Here is a 15,247-nt window from a genome sequence, read left to right on the forward strand (position 1 = left end):
GAGTTGGAATTACATGTAGCAATTGCAACAAAGCCTGGTGTTTCAGCAAAGCACCTAAGTTACAGACTTGTAGCAGTCACATTAATCTAGCGACATAGCAATGGTTGACAAAAGAAAAAAATTGTTTTGCTTTGATTTTATCAGGTTAACATAGTTTATATATGTGCAGTCATGTGGGCCAATTCATATCTGTAGGTTGTTTCAAAGATGGTGTTAGGTGTAATTTTTTTACCCTAAGTGACAGAATTCATCAGAACACCTTCTAAGCATCCTTTTGGCAAAACTTTATATGTGCTAAGTAGGGGTGTAAATCACACCCATCATGGCGATTCGATTCAGTATCGATTTCCTGACCCAACGATTTGATTATTTTTCGATACTCAAGAATACCCCACGATACGATTCGATTTGATTAATTGCTTCTTTTTTTTACCTTACAGGCTAGACAATGTTTCAAATTTGAAATAAATCAATGAAAGCTTCAATATCGTTATGCATTTTATTTGAGATACTACAGCAAATAACAGAAGTAGAAAAGTTGTACTCCACCTATTCCTATTAAAACCTCATTCACTGAAAAATTATAATGCCTCTGTGTTATAGATTCTGAAAGGCTTTGCATAAAAAATACTGCACAAAATCAGTGCAATGAGTGCAATGCAATACCTCAGCTCCAGAGTGTCGATGTCCCCGCGCCCTCTGCAGACACTCTGCTGCACCTCTCCAAAATTGTAGATGACCGCAGACAGTGCCGCAGACAGGAGGCCGGCTTGTTTTGTTTTAATGAGCAAAATTGCGGAAAACAACTCGTGAAGTTTGACCAGCTAGAAGAGCGAGGTGCGCAAGAACGCTGGGACCCTTTTTCAACCTTGATCCCCGCTCTTTTTGGCCCTCATGTCCCTCCGTTATCGGACTAAACTCGCCCCCACTTCCTCTCCGCCTCGTCCGTATATCCGTAGACCCACAGTGTGTAGCGCAGACCACGCTTCAATATTGAGCATAAATCAAAAATGTCTGTGTCAAGCTTACTGTGACACACTGCTGCAGGAGTATAACCAGGAAGCAGGGTAGGAGGGCAAAATAGGTTTAGCACCACCGCAGCACAGGAGGGGAATTATGCCCAGGAGCAAATGGATAAAAATAGACCGGAGGAAAAAAAAAAAAAGTAAATCGATACTCTTGCGGATGTGTCGATGCATCGGATCGTTGGCTGTTGGATCGATGCATCGATACAAAACGATTATTATTTACACCCCTAGTGCTAAGTGACAAGGCTGATTTGGTTATCCGATTACAGTAGGACCAAATGAAGATCATGTTGATGCTCATTGCTCTTTAGCTGAATCTAACCATTCACAAACTTTTTATATAAATCTGTTTCTTAATCTGTCACAGTTTTTAAAGCACAGCATCTGTATTCATGCTATCAACAGTAAATTCAAAACACATTTCTCTCCAAGAGGATTATTGAGTAAAAAAGAAGAAAGATAAATAAAATGGGGAAGTCCCAAGTCCAGATGGTAAGAGTTGGACACTGTGCACATTCATAGTTTCATGATTACTTGCTCAATATGTAATGCCAATCCCTACTTGACAGAAGGCCTCAGTGTGGGTTTAATGCTTCAGTTGCACATTACAATCTCCTCACTATGACATGATTTCTTAACTTTAATAATGTCATAGCACAGAAAAATCTTAGCTCCAGTGTGACGTTTTTTTCTTTTCTTCAAATAAATTTGCTAGTACGCAGAGACAATATAAAATGAAGTTTACAAAAGTAAAGTTAAAGAGATTTGCTCTCAGTCCCTTCAGCTTTCTCTTTTGTGTCTCTTTGTTCAGCTTCCACTACATGATAAATGACATGTTAGGTTGCAAAAAACATGTACATCTGTGCTTGCATACTAATTGTTTGCATGCATCCATACACACGTTCTGTCTATTCAACAGTTTCTTTTTAACCATTGCTGTGAAGAGAAGCACAGCACATGTTGTTATTCCCAGTGCAGAAGCATTATGCAGCCCTATATGCTTGTATCTGTCATCTTTCTTATTGTGGTGGCTCGTTTTGTAAAGCAGCTCATCCAAATTCATATTTTCATACTTCAAACCTCATATTATGCTAAAATCAGACGGCCATCCTCTTGTGCTTTTGAGCAACGGGGGTTCTGGAGGTACCGGGTGTCCCCTCGCCCACTCGCTCTCACCAAGAGCAGATGGCCCTGGCTGGGTCGAACTCTGTGAATAAGCCCCTTTTGTCTCTGGATGTAGCGTAGCCGCCTAGCCCAGATGGCTTTTATACCTTTTGTGTCTGAGTTAAATTTTCTGGACAAGGAGACGGGGTGTGCTGTCTGCTGTGGTGGGTGGTAGCCCTCCTCACTATTTCCTTAGATTCACTCTTTCTGTCCGCCTTGTTGTTCAATCCCTTGTTTTCAGTGCATCAATTCTGTTAGCTGCAAATGTGTGACATTGGAATTACATACGTTTAATGTATATGTTTTCCGTATAAGCAGAAAATAATAATTTGCAGTAAAACTCCTTTGCAAAATCATTTAGAGAAACTAATTGTACAAAATGATGTTTTTTGCATTTTAAAATTATAAGGAGTGCAAATTAGTCTGGTTACTTTTACATTGAAGGTTTTAGGTTTGCTCGCAGATATTTATCTGGCAGTGAAGAATAAAACAACAATGCCAGGGAATTATTGAACTCTGTGCAAGTTGAGACACACTAAGTGATTCATTACATGCAAGGAATCATGTTTTTTTTTTTAACCAATGTTGCAGGAAAACTTTATTTAAGGCATTTTATGCCTTAACAGTTTGATCTAGTGATTTGCAAATGCACTCATGCGATCCTCTCATATTTATGTTAAAATGTATTCTGCAAGTAGAGGCAAATGAACTGTTCAATATCTATTCTCAATCAAATATTCTGCTGTGTACAGTGATGCAAATAAGGTTTTAATTAATTTTTTTGTATTTGTTGTATTTGTTGTATTACATGCCAATGTACAGAAAATAAAAACATAAAAGCTATTCAGTAAAGACAATTTTTGTATACCTCAAACTGATGGGGACCAATTGCACTGGTCTCTTTACTAACTGAAGGTCCTCGGTCCAACACTGAACCGTTAATGTTAAGTCTATGCAGAAAGTGAAAAGCAAAAGCATTATTAAAACAGATTCCATATTTCAATATCTTCTGTAAGTTTGGAAATGGGTTCAATTCAAAGTCAAAGAACAAAAACAAATATCATATATCTGACCATTTATGTGATTTCAATTTGTTCTTAAACAGAAACAACACATTGCATAACATGTAATCATCATTCTAATACAATCCAGTTGTATTATTGGATTTAAATTAATTCATATGGAGCTCCTATTTATCTGTAGTCATGTCTTATTATAAAGCCCCAGTCAAGATTGGCTGCCGTGAAATCACTAACTTTTTAGCATGAAGCACCTTCTGAGCAAACTTGTGGCTAATCTGGAGAGAAACCCCTCCCTTTTAACAGCAAGAAACCTCTAAAGGGTCCACGCTTAGAATGAGTGGCCACATGCCTTGAATATTTGGGGGCTGAGAGGACAGGAAGAAAACACACAAAAAAGGTAGATTGTTGGGCCAGAGAAAGAAAAGCTGCGATTGTTAACAACAGAAACAGTTTTAAAGGCTTCATTCGGGAAATGTGATACAACTAAACACAGACACACAGAGGAAGGAATACTTTCTATGAAATGAAATCACAAAGAACAATAATAGTAATAACAAGTATAGTAACAGTTTCATCTGCTAAGAGTGTTTTCTATGTTTAAGGGTCTATACTTACATAAGTTCCACCATTAATGGCTTGTACAGTTTTTGTTTTTTTCATCTTGTGCAGTCATCTATACATACAGTAAGATCTCTGCACGTTTTTGTTCTCATTGCTTTTCCAGTGAAGTTAATGCAGTGCTTCCACAGTGCGTGTGTCTGTATTAGTATCTGCTGACTGACAGAGTTAAACCCGTACATGGATGTGTCACTCTGAGTGTATGACTTCTGCATGTCCTCCCATTTGTGTCCTCTTCACTGAACTGCAAAAAGTCACATCAGCACTCCACCTCTCTGCTTCGCTCATCTCAATAGGAAAGCTAATTTACCGCCTAAATCAACTCTGATGTCTAATGAATCTGCACTTCCATGCTAACACGGGCCCCACTTGACCTCCCTCTATCCTTTTCATGTATACACATGCATGCATGGTTACAGATACACGGCTCTCATCTCATTGCAATGGGACATCATGTGCTCTTCCATTGCTTTCCAGGTGGGGGGCCTTTCAGAGCACAATAGCTGGGGTTTTACAGCTCTGGCTAAATCCCTGACAGAGACAGTCAGGTTGTCTGCCTGGCACCCTGGCACTTCTGCAGACTTTATTTACAGCAACCTCTGGATAAAACGGATCTGGTTACTGCGCAGGATATATACAACTCATCAATCAGCAGGGAGGCAGACAGAGATGAAGAACGAGGTGTATGGTTTGGTGTGGTGTTTTTATCGCCGCTCTTATAGCTTAATGCACATACACATCCAGATGTGCTCAAAAAGCAGACGCTCCCAAACTTTCCCAGAGGATATAGGTCCAGGGAGAAGTCTGATGTTTCAGTTTCAATCTCTTCCTCTTCCCGGATTTAATACGCAAAGCGGCAACTAGAGATGATGTCACTACCCCACAGCTGTCCCTACCACTCAGAGATACACACACACACTGTGTGTACATTTATGTGTGTGAACAGCTTCACTGAGGTCAAATCTCTCTCCGTCTCCCGCCCTTTAATTCTGTCTTCTCTCAAAACTCTGGGGATTCTGCACGTCGTGCTGAAAGCAATGGTCTGGATCATGTTCCCTCTGTGTGTATGTGAGCCACACACACACTCAGACTAGCACGCTCTCAGATGCACACAGACATGCGCTGTACGCTTCAATTCCGGCTGCCGGGAATGGCTCTGGGGTTTGGGTGGGGAGGGAGCGGGGAAGTAAGAGAAAAGTGGGGATGCTTTTACAGCAGCACCATCACAAACAATCAGGGTAAAAGAATGTTTTATTCACACATAAACAGGCCACACACATTAGTGTGTCATGAGCATGGGAGGATTGAGTAGAGGGGCTGAGGCATACAATCCAGGCAGGGCTGAACTTTAACTTTTAATATATAAAAAGTTAGTTTTGTCAGGCTCACAAGTTAGATGTGATTTCTTTGTTTCAATTTTATATGGGTCCGGCCCAAGCCTCTATGAGTTCTATAGAGGGCCCTGATTTTACAGCCCTCTATTTCTGCCATCGCAATCAACAGAGCGGTGATCAGATCATTAAAACGCCTACTATAAAATCATTGCAGCTCTGTCAGTGCTGCAACGGTAACATATACTTTTGGTTCCAACATCAAAAACAATGTACAATAACATGTAGTTTAATCAAAAACAAGTAAAATACAGAAGCTTTGATAAATTAAAAACAGACCTAATCCAGCAAATACACAATAATTTGAGGCCCTAAGCTGTAGCTTGATCTGCTTTGCCTGGTGCATCTATCTTATCTCTTAAATAGGTTAATTCAATAGTAGCTTAAGGATAGTTTATCATAAATATATAATTATAAAAAGTAGCCATAAATGTCCAGTTTTACAAAACAAGATGCACTGATTAAAATGACTATAATATTCACATCTAAGCTTGTTTACAGTTGAATAAAAAGTTTATTTCCAGGAGTAATTAAGCCAAAAATCTTCAGAAAAAAGGTTGTGAATCAAAAGTTAGTTAGGAATTGAGCCAAGCATCTGCAGAAAGAATTATGTCAGTCAAATTGAAGACCTAGTTTAATCATAAGTCCACAGGAACATTTCTGACTTTAAACTATAATATTTTTCTTAAAAATTATATAACAGATGTAATTATGTTATTTATTATGGTTCACATTAAATGCTGTGCCAATATATCCTTTAAAATGCTTTGATGATTAGTATCTTAAAAAAAACTGCAGCTTTTTAACATTCTGTCCTGTTGAAACAACAATCCTCAGATAATTTTTTGAAAAAGACCAACTTAATAATTTGAATAAGTGTAACATTTGCCTATATAAATCCAATGCTTTACTCATATAAACTATTTTTTTCTTATTTTTTTTTTTTACCAATGTTGTTTTACCAAATAATATTTTTAATAAAACCCAAGCTTTTCAGGTTTTCTTCAGATTTCCCTTTTGATTCTCAACTCTTTGCTGCATCTAACAGCTTTTCATTCAGGAATCCCCTTTAGCTCAACCTGTCAGCTATGACCATCCCCACAGCATGATGCTGCCAACACCAAAACCTCAATGTGCATGAATGAAAGTTTGATTGTATTTATTTTCTTAATAGGAAATGTTGAAAAGTAAAAAAAAAAAAGTCCTCATTTTCACATTTTTATAATACTTTGTGTCTGGATATAAAACAACAAACCATTTTAACATGGTCTGTAATAATGCTACAAAATGTGGACGTTTTCAAAGGAAATGAAAACTTCTTTAGTTTCACTAACACCATTTCATCAAGTCCCTGAAGTGTATTTTACTTCACCAGATTAAAACATATTTTGCTTTGAAATTTTATTTATTTTCCTTGCTGTTACAAAATAATGATAGCAAAATCCATGGTCATCTTAGTGGATCTTTAATTATTTTTAAGTTTAAAGAGTCTGCTTGAAAGTTCATGGTTTCAGTTTCTCTTTGTTTTGTTTATAAATCATTTTGTATACTTGTTCAAACGAACTACTCAAACAGCATATCAATAATAAGAACACCTTGCCAGTTTTCCATGTTCTTTTAATTAAAATATGCATATCTTCTCAGACAGTGAGGCATTACTCAAAGAAAACCTGATTAGAGGGCTTAACATAGCATTAACTACTGTGTAATCCTAATTTAAAGGCTTTATTGTATCAGAGGTTGAGAGCTTCCTGGAAATGAAACATGAGTGCTTTTACTAGAAACGTAAGCAGCTACAGTAAGTGCTTGCACTTTGACTCTTGTGTTTAACCATTTTTTTTCTGAATGTAAAACTTTGGGAGAGCTGTTACTTTATATTTGCATTGATCTTATTCTGGGATTTGGGATTTTTTTTTCTTCTCACAGAGCATAACCCAAACCTATATCTGCTGTAGTATAATGCTGCAGTTTCCTATTTGACAGCATTCCTCTGAATATTCTTTTGGTTTTGTTTTTTTACAAACGAAATGCTTTACTTATTTAAAACACAAATAATCAATAATATAATTGTTCTTTTTCTAAATTTTATTTCATGGACTGTTTTGCCACCGAGTCAAACAAATCATATGCTTAGATTTTTTTTATAGTTTAATCGAAATCTAAATTTGAAGGATGATTCATGGTGATTATTTTAATCTTAACTGAGAAATTAGCTTTAAATTGAGGAGTCAGAGTGACTGCAAGAAGGGTCTCTAGAACGCTTTCAAACTTAAGTCACATTTATTGTGGCACAAAATTAAAGCTGAAAAACTGCATTGTTATTTCAGTATTTTGATTTCATGTAGATCAAATAAAAATATTTATATGTTGGAGTTGATACAGCTTGTGTGAAACCACTGTTTATGATCTTTAGAATTTAAAAATGGTGAGAAGAAGGAGTGACTAAAACTTAAAAACAGGCGTTTTTTTTCCCCTTTTAAATTCTAGTGAATGCATTTGTTCCTATTTTTTTATAGAAAGTTTTGTGTTCTTAGCGAAGGTTGTGTAAAGCATGTGGTTTTAGTCCTGGGTGTGATCGGCTCAGGCATTTAATTACAGATAATACTCAGCAGTTGAATTAATTTTTTTGCGATTAGAGAGGGATCTATTGTGTTAGTCTTTAGGGCACAGAAAGAAAAATTATTGTCTGAATTTCCTCCCGGCAAATTAAATCGTACGTTTACAAGACCACAGAAATTCTTTTTGGAGAAAAACCGTCTGAAAGTGAGCTTTTCTGCTTCACTTTCAGCGCTCCATTCTTAGTGTTCAGCTGCATCTTGGGGAAACAGGTCAGAGGTTGCAGTGCAGAATTCTGTGTGGGTGTCTTGGTACCCTTTGACCCCCTCTGACCCACTGAACAGCAGCCAAACTGGCCATCCAACTGGGAGCAGGGGAGGATGCATAGGGGTCAGGAGGAACAATCAAGGAAAAAGCTTTCTCTCAACCATGTTTATACTCATTCCATCTACTTCTCTCTTATTCAGCTTCTTGCTACATCCTCCTAAAATAAGAGCTGTGCAAGTATATACAAATACAAAACTATGTGCTATGAACTAGGGCTAAAACAATTAATCAGATAAATAAATCATTTAAATAATTGTTAACTAATTTAGTAATCGGTTCATCGTTAACTAGAGACTCTAAAACATGCCGTTAGCTGATGAGCAATCCCAATCAGAGCAATTATTATACCAAACTTGTAAAAAAAAAAAGAGAAAAAAAATAAGTAGGTTGCATTTCAGGGGAAAAAAACTTTTTGTCTGTCAATATACCCGACAAAGAAGTGGAAAAAGTTTAGTTTCACCTGCTTTAATTCTGTGAAAGTTCTTCTTTAAGGAACCTTTTCCTATCTGATTATTAATCGATTCATTGAAAAAAAAAAAAATCAACAGTTTAATCAATTTGCAAAATTATTGTTAGTTGCAGCCCAACTATGAACATAGAAGCAAAGGTGGGACAAAAATGCTTATTTTTCTAAAGACAGGCGTGTTTTTGGAATTTATGTGCCAGGCTTTTAAGAGGTTTCCAGGGTCCAGGGATCATGAAAGTCACTCAACAGATAAATGACCGTGTAAACATTCAAATCAAGTGAGTGCAAGGAAAGCAATAAAAAGACTTGTTTTTTTCCACCCCAAAACAGCAGGCATGTCTAAACCTTGTTGAACGTTAATCGCTCAACAAGGCATCATTGTGGGAGAAATCATATATCATTGGTAACTTAAGAAATCTCAGTTTTTCTTCTGTCGTTCTCTCTGACAATGTCTCACTTCTCATTAAGAGGTTATCTTTCTTCAGGTTCTTCTTTTAAAAAAGAAATCATAATCTTTGGCAAACTTTGGTTCTTTAAATTAAAAGAAGTATGAACTATTTGTCAGAAGAGAGACATATATTTCATAGTGTAGACAGACAAAATACATGGAAGCCAACACTTTAAGCACACACACATATCCACACATATCCCTCTTCCAGGGCCCCCTTTCCTCCCCCCATCCTTCCCATCCTCCACTCTCTCATCAAGGGTCATTTGCTCAGTTTCCTCCTGCCTATCCCAGCCTTTTCTTTTTTTTTCCCCCTCTTACTCTGATTGGTTGGTTTAGCCTACAGTCTGATTGGACCTGAGAGTTTTGCACCTCCTCTCCCTAAAAACACCTCCCTCTTTTAGTGATACCTCCCATTTTTTGTCAGGGCAGCCTCCTTTTCTGACTCTCCTCCTCTGGTTTAGATGCTCCGCCTTGTGTGCAAATTGGGAAACAGTGTGTCAGGGGTGCCACCTGGTGGGACAAGGCTCAACCTAACCACTCTTTGATCAGGTCCACATTTAGAAAAAAAAAACATATAAAAACAAAGAGGTATTATAAAAATGCCTTACATCTGTCTTAAAATGATCAAATATATACAAACCACGAGAAGCTGAAAAAGAAAAAGGGATGTATAAGGAATCTATGCCCTTATAATTTCTCGATCCGTTAGTGCCATCTAGTGTTTTCAAGTAATAGCTGTTACAGAAAACAATAGGAGTAATACTTTGTATTGTTGTATAAAAGTTGTATAAAAAGGAGACAGTCAGAAATTCATATTCATTTTCAGAACTTTCAACATGCCTCCAGACTCATAAAGTTTAATTCTTCAAATGCACCTTTCAGGCTTGCAGATGCACTGGAGCCAGAACCAACAGTAAAATGAGCAGAGGGTGGGTAGGATACACTCGAGTAAGAGGGTCAAGCCAACAAAATGCATAGAGACATACAATAACACCTATAAGAGCATCTCAAGACAATTAGGCTAATATGTAATAGGCTTTTATTGTGGGAGGGAAAATCACATGAGGCATGACAGGGAGCAAGTAAGCTTTTAGTTGTGAGGCATAAGGGTTGACCAACTTGCAAAATAGTTTCAAAACATAATCATCATAATCGGGATACACATGTGGCCCTATAATTTAGTGTTTACAAAAACATACAGGGCTCAGTTTCAGAATCATCCCAGAATCTGAAAGGCGTATTGGAGGTTCAAAGGGGAGTTAAGACTAAGGTTAAGCTTACTTATAATGTCTACATGCAAAACACCTGGGGGAGCACAGCACTAAAAAAAACGTCAATATTTCAATTTCAATCAAAGGGTAATGTGTAGGGAGTCTCCAAAGAAAGAGAAGCAGGGCAAATTTGATGGTAGGTTGTAATCTGTTTATATATATAAATATATGGACACTCTAATTGGATTGAATGGTTTGTGTTGTTTGATGTGTGCTTATTTATGTTATTATTATATGTATACATAATTAGATTATTTCCTGTATTTTGATCATTTTAATTGGCTATTGGACACCCAGGCTGTCATATTTGCAATAATTCCCACTAACTAAGACCCTAAACACAGTGGAAAGGTTTCAACCACTCTCAAACTTGATCATAAACAAGTATGGTTTATACCATCTACTATCCTCCGACATGGGTATAGATGTTTCTCATTGGAGCAAAATGCATTTTGAAATGCACGTCTGATAAAGTATATCTCAGTGAGTTTTTTCTCCCTTATCAACCTAACCTGTACTAAATATGATGCTTATTCTGTTTAATATGCATAGCTTGTATTCTAAACAATGTTTTTGATCAAGAGCTTCAATCAAGGAATTCTACCAATCGGTTCCAGTTGATGCTATTAATGCATTGTTGCATTTTTGTGATGCACCAAGTCCAATTCAGAGCTTTCTAAACTGCATAGGATCTGCAGAGCTGTGGGGCGCTATTACTTGCCACTTTCAAAACCTGCACCTGTATTCACCAAGATCTCACAGATGGTGTAAAAGCCCTGGTGAAAAATAGTAACAAATTCGCTGGTAGTCCTGTTTATGTTTGGCTGCTGAGTTCTGGACTAAATGCTCTTATATCTGGGGGGTTTCTATGGACCCTGGTTCTTCAGATGAATATTAATACAGTGCTAAAACCCAGCCTGTTTAACTGCAGTAGCTGTGTTTTTTATAGCCTATAAAGAGCAGCCAGCCGTGACAACTGTGTGTTTTTCAGTGTTTAATGTTGAGAGCAGTGAGCGCCACTAAAGTCATACCCTAACCAACAGACTGCTGCATTTGCTTGTTTGACAGAAAACACCCCACCTTCAAAGCTGGCATTGGCTTGCAGACGCTGTCACAGAAATAAGAAAGCAGCTCTGCGTACAATCTATCAATCATACAATCATATCCATGTGATTTCAATCAAGAGGGAAAAAAACAAATAAAAACAAAAGATACTAATTCCTGGTAGATGTTCTATTTGTATGAAAATATAATCTAATTCAAGATACATCCATGACAGACATGTGTAAGAAGAGTTATATCTTTTGTAACAGTTCACTATGAGCTGATGCTGTTAATAACATTAAAGCTTCAGCCAAGGCATTTGCTATTTCTTGATTTTCAAACTGCAGCTTTTAAAGTGGCTCCCTGACCTTTGAGTTAATGTCTTGAGGCTATAAATCAAATAGGAAGTTGAAAAAGTTATAGGAATGGTCATAGGTGCTGCTGATGTTTTGTTGTTATTATTTATACACACACACATATATACATATATATATATATATATATATAAAGGTAGAAAAGCTCAGGTTATCCTCATTATCATTACTCCTGAGGTTTTTTTGTTTTGCTTTCAAATCTGCCTGAGGTGGCAAACCTGATTCTGTGCTAGATGCATTTTGTATCCTCTATCACCTTTACCTGAACTGATCTATATTAACTATACCTGCTGAACAAAAGGATCCCCACAGCATGATGCTGCCACTGTGTTTCATGATGTGGAGGCAGTGGGGGCAGCATTTTCACTGTCAGCCAAAAGGTTTGTTTTCCTATTCATATAGAACAGTCTCTACATATTTGCTGTATTCTATTACATCTATTTTGGCAACAATATCCTCTGCTTCCACTCTTCCATAAAAACTATAGTTGAGGAGTATATCAATTATAGTCTTATCAATGTAATTTCCTATTAGCCATTAATCTCTTAAGCTTCTTGGCCTCTTGGCTCTTTACTAGAATTATCCTTACCTTAGTCATCCATTCATTGTATCTGAAGGATCATTTCTTCATGGCTTAGTATTTGTGCCATGCCAGGCTTTTTAAATCATACTAATGAATAACACAGTATTGTCTTTATGTTCAAATATTGTATTTTATAAAACTAACCTTGAACCTTTTATCCCAGCTTGGTTCCTTAGTCTTAATGATGCTGTCTGTTGACTAAGGCCTTCAGGAAGCAGTTGCATTTATAGGAATAAATGACATTCAGATGGATTATTTACTGATTAAGTGGCCTCTTAACCCCAATAAAATGCTTAGAATACAGTCCTTAGAACTGGAAATAATAAATAGAGGAAATTTAGTGATCAGGAATATTTTTCCGCCTCTGTTTTTATGGTCAAATCTGTATCCAGTTGCTTCTGCACAGACCACACATGCAGCTCTGCGTGTCATGTGTCAGCTAATTGTGCCGTACCTTATAATGTTATGATCCAGTAGAAATGGATTTGGTCACTGTCTGAACCGTAAGCAGTCAGAGGGGCTTGATGAATGATCTCCTCTCAGTGTCTGCAGGCATGTGAAGTGCTGTGATGATGACCCGGCTGATGTCTAAGTGAGGGTGAAGATAAAGCTCCACATAAATCAGCTCAGCAGAGAGGTAACAGCAGACTCCCACATATCACAGCAGGAATTTGAGGGTGGCCTAGAGGAGGAGAGGAATTCTGGCAAGATTGCCAAACTTTAAACAACGTGTTTAGAGAGACAAGGAGGGAGTTGTTATCATGGAGAGGGTGTTTTTATATTGCTGCTTGTTTCTCTGGAGTTTTGTCTTCTGTTGGTTTGTTTATCTCCATCTTTCTTTGCGTAATCACATGAGGGCTCCCATTTGTTTGCTCCAGAAAACTGGAGCAAACAAATCTGAAAAATGTAATCTAAACTTGACTTTTAGCTTTAATTTAAGGGTTAAAACAAAAGAAATTGGACCATTTCTTGCTTACTTCGTGATTCCTAAGGGAGGGAAAGGATTGTATTTACAAACACATGTGGAACTTATTAAAGAAGTGATATTGCTAAACTATCTTTGAGCTATGAATTTGGTTCACTACCTTAGCAAGATAATTTACCATTTTATTTTTATTACATTTCAAATGTGTTTTATTCATGTTCAGTTATTGAAAGTTGGACTGAAGAAAATTGTGCTAAACTAAAAAATATGGCCACCTGGTGGCAGAAATAATGTTTACATTCACAGGACCCTATGGCTATTCAGGCAAATTATGTGAAAAGCTACAAAATAAGAATATATATTTAGTTAAATTAGCATGAACCTACATGGAACAACCGATCCAATTACCATGCTAATAAAGGGCTTTTTCTTCTGTTATCAAACCCCATTGTAACAATTAGCCAAACTTTTAAAGTAAATGTAATAAGACTTTTTTTCAAGCTCCAGTGTTTAATAAATACAGGGATTTACTGGCAAAAATGTGATATATTATACATAAGTATGGTATTTATTGTCTTCTGTGAACTGAAAGTATCAATCTGTTTTGCATTAGAAATTGCTCTTTTTAATTTCATTGGAGTGGCCTTGACTTAGAGCAACCTTTCCTATCTTTTCCTTTATTCAAAATTTTGTTCAATCCAATTTACACATAACAGAGAAGAGAAAAACTCCCTTTTAACAGGAAGAACCTCCAGCAGAACCAGGCTCAGTTTAAGAGCCCTTCTGCTGAGGCCAACTGGGGGTTCCAGAGGAGAAAAGCAGAAATACAAAAGGAACATGGATGGACTGATCTATGAGCGCTTTCTGTGATAGAAAAGGTAATAGTAAACTAGTTCCAGGGCTAGCTCTGTCTGGGAAGGAAACGGTGAAGTAGGCTCTAACATAGTTTTCATGTCAAAGGGATGAAAGAGAGGAAACACAGTCATACTAAAAGCTAAGCCTATATTTATGTCAAGTAGGGAAAAAGGACTAAACTCTAAAAAACAGGCCCCACTCTATAATCTATAATCAAAGGTGTTGACGTCCCAGCTGATATTTATCTCCAGGATGGCGTCACAGCAAAACCAGAACAGACCAACTAAGGTTACAATGAGGGGAGAAAGCAAAGAGGACATACATGTAGGGGTTTGAACAAACCAATGCTGCAAAATGAGAGAATAGAGATAGAATAAAGCAGAATTAGGAAAAGAGGTCGCTATGTCCTCCAGCAGTCTAAGCCTGTAGCAGCACAACTATAAGCTTTATAAAAAAAAACAAAGTCTAAATCCTAGCCTTAAAAGTAGACATGGTGCCAAGATTTAAACCAAGAACCTTCTTGCTCTAAGGCAACAGGACTACCAACTGCCCCACTGTGTACCCCGCCTTGCTTGAATAATATGTAGTTGAAGTAGTATAACATTAACACAAAATAGATAATATAAACTGAATCTGGTGTAAATGAGAAAATCAGTAAAAAGTCCTGCTCCTGCTTGTCAAGATTTGGTTGTGGTTTGTTGACCCAAATGCAGAGGCAGGGAGGCAGAGGGGAATTTCTTGTGGGTTTAATGAAAAGTTAACTGAACACAGAGGCAGGAAATCCAAAAATCCAAACATGAAAACAAAGTCAAAACAAACCAGAAACCATGGAGACATCAGGGGGAATACTATCACAAGGAGGAAGGCTCAGGGAGAGGAGGAAGTTAGACGAGGAACCAGCACTGAAGAACTGCACAGAGAGAGTATTTATGGGAGACTGAAACAAAGAGAGGGCTAACGAGCAGATTGGGAGCAGGTATGAACAGAGCAGAAACAGGAAATGAGCAAGGGAAAAAGGAGAACACAACAGGGCAGCAGAGGGCAACAAATAAAAACCTGAGAACTAAAAAATAACCAGAAAACCACTAAAACTATAAAGTAAAACAAAATACACAAAAGAAAACATAACAGAACCAAGACTATAACACTGGTAACATACAATAAAAAAGGTA

At 37.3% G+C, this 15,247-nt stretch overlaps 1 pseudogene; it reads right to left on the reverse strand.

Moving 5' to 3' along the window:
• Positions 1-4,047, reverse strand: part of LOC107084335 — a 57,834-nt pseudogene extending 53,787 nt beyond the window's left edge.
• Positions 4,048-15,247: the final 11,200 nt, after the last annotated feature.

The sequence above is a fragment of the Cyprinodon variegatus genome, unplaced genomic scaffold, assembly GCF_000732505.1.
Source record: "Cyprinodon variegatus isolate N-32 unplaced genomic scaffold, C_variegatus-1.0 Scaffold98, whole genome shotgun sequence".
Classification (NCBI taxonomy): domain Eukaryota; kingdom Metazoa; phylum Chordata; class Actinopteri; order Cyprinodontiformes; family Cyprinodontidae; genus Cyprinodon; species Cyprinodon variegatus.